This window comes from Pteropus vampyrus, unplaced genomic scaffold (assembly GCF_000151845.1).
Source record: "Pteropus vampyrus isolate Shadow unplaced genomic scaffold, Pvam_2.0 Scaffold2, whole genome shotgun sequence".
NCBI classification, from domain to species: Eukaryota; Metazoa; Chordata; class Mammalia; order Chiroptera; family Pteropodidae; genus Pteropus; species Pteropus vampyrus.
This window is the reverse complement of record NW_011888783.1, coordinates 32,315,980-32,320,326: the sequence shown is the minus strand read 5'-3', so window position 1 is coordinate 32,320,326 and position 4,347 is coordinate 32,315,980. Positions and strand designations below refer to the sequence as shown.

At 33.3% G+C, this 4,347-nt stretch overlaps 1 long non-coding RNA gene and 1 pseudogene across 3 annotated transcripts in view; one reads left to right on the top strand and one right to left on the bottom strand.

The window, feature by feature from the left end:
* LOC111737779 overlaps positions 1-4,347 on the top strand; it is a 21,049-nt gene that overhangs the window by 1,898 nt on the left and 14,804 nt on the right. For 2 of the 3 annotated variants that reach the window (XR_002779554.1, XR_002779556.1), the window contains exon 1: positions 48-130. The exons of the other annotated variant lie outside the window; for it this stretch is intronic. This is a non-coding gene — a long non-coding RNA (uncharacterized LOC111737779). Of the gene's footprint in view, positions 1-47; positions 131-4,347 lie in introns of those variants that run through there. 3 annotated transcript variants of the gene reach the window in all.
* Positions 1,453-1,558, bottom strand: LOC111739728 (annotated as a pseudogene).

Sequence of the window (4,347 nt, the reverse complement as noted above, 5' to 3'; positions counted from 1 at the left end):
TTTTCTTTTCTTTCATATAGCTAACTTGGAGTTATGCACAGTGTAGAAATCTTTCGATGTCAGCAAACTTATTTCAATTTGGGATGTTAAAAATATTTGGAAGATTTTCATGATTATTTAGTGTGTAAAGGTAGGTAATAATCAACACCAAATATTCAGTTCACTAAACTTTCATCTTTAAAAATAATGTGCTTTTAAATGATTTATTGTTGTATACCTGAAACTAATATGAAATAATATTGAAAGTAATTGAAAATAAATAAATTTAAAAAAATAAGTAATGCAATCATATTGAATAACATCTGCCAATAGTTCTATATGTACAATCTATATGTTTATATCTGGATTTTTAGATGAGAAGAACCATCTCAAATATATCGCTCTTGGTATTATCCTCTTCTCCTAACTGACTTGTAATTAACACAGGTTGAGATGATTATTTCTAGGAAACCACATGAAAATGAAAATCACTGTCCATCTTACCTGAGTTTCCCTAGAGAGCAGAGCTTTCATTGAAAACTTATGTGTAAGTACTTCATTGGGTAATAACACTAGAGATCAGGATAGAATAAAAGAGAACCAATAAAAAAAAATGAGTTGATTATTACAATGAGAAACTGGATATTCTGCTGAGAAACCTTGTAAAATGTATCCCAGGACCATCTGCTTGTGGGTGGAAGGAGAAAGGGAGAAACATTGATTCACTGAATTCTGTTCCCTATCAGCCAACTTTTCCCCATGGAGAATTATGTTCAAGGCTTTATATGTATAAAATATGAGTATCAATACATCCACAGAGAAGCTTGGGAGTAGAAGAAAGATGCATGTAGAAAGATGAAGGTACTGCGTGAATCTAGTCAGGCCCCATGATGAACTTGCTGCACTGGTTTTTGTGAAGTTAGTAAATTTTCTTAATAACATATTATCAGTTGATGATCAAATAACTACTTTTTACTTTAGACACTTCAGACAAGATTCTCAATATATACAGTGGATTATTTTGGCATTGGGAATCATGATAAAGATAAATAATTTGAAAGTATGTGATAGAATGAGAGCACTGGACCAGATAAATTCATTACATATTTGGAGTACCTACTCCTTTTTGTTCTAGAATTATATTAAAGAAAGCAGAGTTGGAGGTAAATGTAGGAGGCTGGATTCTGCTGATAAGCAGGGGAGGAACTCCATATACCCATCAATCATGCATGAAGTTGTATCAGAATATACTCGTAGAGAGATGACAAATATTTCCCTTATAAGAGGGTAGCTCACTAACCAAAGGGGCAAAGTGGCCCACACTTCTTCCTTTCTCTCCATTGAAGCCTTATCTCTCCAAAAATTCAGATCTTCTAGCAAGCATAGTGATTATTTATTTCATAATCCATCTCTTGTCTATTCTCTCTTACTTGAATAAGGAGTTGGAGAAGGTCCCCAGTAATTTTTTTTTAATGACTACAACACCTGGTATTCCCATCCAAGTACTAACCAGGCCTGACCCTGCTTAGCTTCCGAGATCAGATGAGATTGGGCACTTCAGGGTAGCATGGCCATAGACAGGTCCCCAGTAATTTGACTACTTTCCTCTCCTCTAACAGTATGTATACGATTTCTGATGGAATATAAATACATGCAAATAGATTTGTGAATAGCATTGGCATACTAAATATCAACAAATTAAATGTCCAGAGACTGCAAATAAAGCAAGTATTGAAAGATTCTGGATCTGAAAATTTTAAGTTCCCATTGATCTTTACACTGTGATTTGAGGGTAGAGATGGGTGAATATTGAAATGGGAAGGGATAGTGCAGGCAAGTGCTTAATGTTCACACTATTGCATAGTGCCTACCTCATCAGAATAAATCTGACACTTGATTTTATGTATGTAAGAAGCATTAGTAATTGGCTAAATTTCTCACTTTTCGTCTGGAGATTTTGGCAATGATGGATCTTGTACATAGTGTTGGAGGAAGTAATTGAGAGGCTGTGACTACTGGTTGACATGCGAGCTACACCTGAGCAATTGGACAGTCCTCACCCTCTCCCTTGTGCTTGGAATGTAGGCTGTCCCCACCGTTCCCACAGTGGGTGCTGTTTTGAAGGACACAGCCTTGAGAGCAATGTATTGTTAAGACTACCTGGATGGTAAATGTGACAACCCCATTAAAATGGCCTTTATATAAACTTTTAAGATTCTGGAGGCATGTGCAAAGATCTACTCACCTTGCAGCCATCCAAGACAAGCCTCTTAAGATCCCTTGCTTATTAAAACTGCCACCTGCCAATCTGGAGTGGTCTTTCTTGGGTCTCTCCTTGCCCTCTCTATATGGGGACCATTTTGTGAACCAACACACAGTAGGGTCTTAATATTTTTGGACTGAATAAAAGAAGGAATGAAATGTATTCAACCTGTGCATTGATTATAACAGATAAATGAGAGATTTATTAAATTTCTCCCTCTGCAGGAATTTAACTGAAATAGATTATTTATTAATCTTAGGTGTGTTTGTGGTAGGACTTGATTGAAGGTAGGAAAATGACCACATCAATGTCTGTGGTCTCTTCTGGTCCCATGATTCAAAACAGCTTCTACTAAACTGTAATACTCAATTATAGTTTAGAACTAACTTAGTTTCACTCAAATATTTTCCCTAAGGAAATCTAACACTTTTTATTCTACTGTCTTCCCTAAATTTAATAAATGTGTTATATGATTGCTTTTTTTTTTTTTAAAAAAACATTCTTTTTATACTAGTGGGTTGTTCAACCTGTACCCACAATGACATTTCTGGGATATTTTCCAATTTTTTCTTTCTCTTAAAATAAACTAAGACCTTATGTTCCATCTTGGAAAGCATTACATTTATCTGCTATTTTATATCCAAACTATGCATTTTCAATGCTGCTGAAAGGCAATTCTCTGAAAGACATATAGTTGTTTTCCGAGTTTTATCTGGCTTGAATTCTACATAAGCTTTCAAGTTTGTGTTTGTAATGTTCTCTGTTACTGTGTGTAAAGAAATATGACTTCTTATAGGAGCAATGGAAAAGATTTGACAAGATGTAGTTTGTAAATATCCTTGGGGGAAATCTTCAAGGAAATTTTGGAAAATTTTTTCTTTTTCTTATAAAGATCCTTAAGATAGGAAAGGTTTGATAATACTGGGGCTTCAAAGTAAATATTTTTATAGACAAAGGAAAATGTAAAAATATTGTTATTGTACTACTAAGTGATCGTTTAGTTATCAAAGCCTCTAATGAAACAAATATATGAATCATATGGATCTTTATCATAAAAAATACTGTAGAATTAACATTTCAAACTCTGTATAAAGCATATGTATTCATAAGGTATAACACTCAAAAGTGAACAAAAATTCAAATTAAGGGAGAGTTTTTTCTTGATTTCTGGAAGTAAATTGAATGTGACCTATATATAAATATGAGTTTCCTTAGATTTTTCTACATGATAAAAACCAATAATTTTTCCCAAAGGAAATGCATTTTTTTCTAGACTCCAGCTATTTTTTAAAATGAGGATCAAGGACCTCCTGCATTAATATTACCTGGGTCGTTGGTGAAAATGCATATTCTTTGATTTTACTCAGAGCTAAAGAATCAGCTGCTGTGGGGTTAAGGCCTCAGAACTTGAATTATTAAAATACTTCTGAGGTGATTCTGATTACATTAAAAAATGAGAATCCGGTGCAGCATGATGGAATTTCAAATAACCTGGAAAACAAATAAATACAAAACTGCACTGAATATCCAAGAACCTAATTTTTTTCTGTTCCAAAAAAAGCAGTTTCATCAAATTACATTTTCATGATCAGTTTACCAATGATATTAAAAACATAAAGATAACATGTAAAAACTATTAAAAATAGTTATCTTATGATCATTTAAATAGCTATCAAAGCCTCTAATGAAACAAATATATGAATCATATGGTTCTTTATTATAAAAAATGCTGTAGAACTAACATTTCAAACTCTGTGTAAAACATATGTATTCATAAGGTATAACACTCAAACGTTTTATGATAAAGTTTGCACCTTTTGACCACCTTCATCTACCCCCCATCCCTGACCCCTGGTACCTGCAAATCTGATCTCTTTCTCTTTTTTTAGATCACAGATATAAGTAACATCATATAGCATTTGTCTTTCTTTGTCTGACTTATTTCACTTAGCATAATTTTCTCAAAGTTTATCCATGTTGTCTTGATAGACAGGATTTCTTTCCTTTTTATGGAGTAATAGTACACAACATTTTCTTTATCCATTCATCTGTTGATGAACCTTAAATTGTTTCCATGTTTTTTACTGTTGTAAATAATGCTGCTA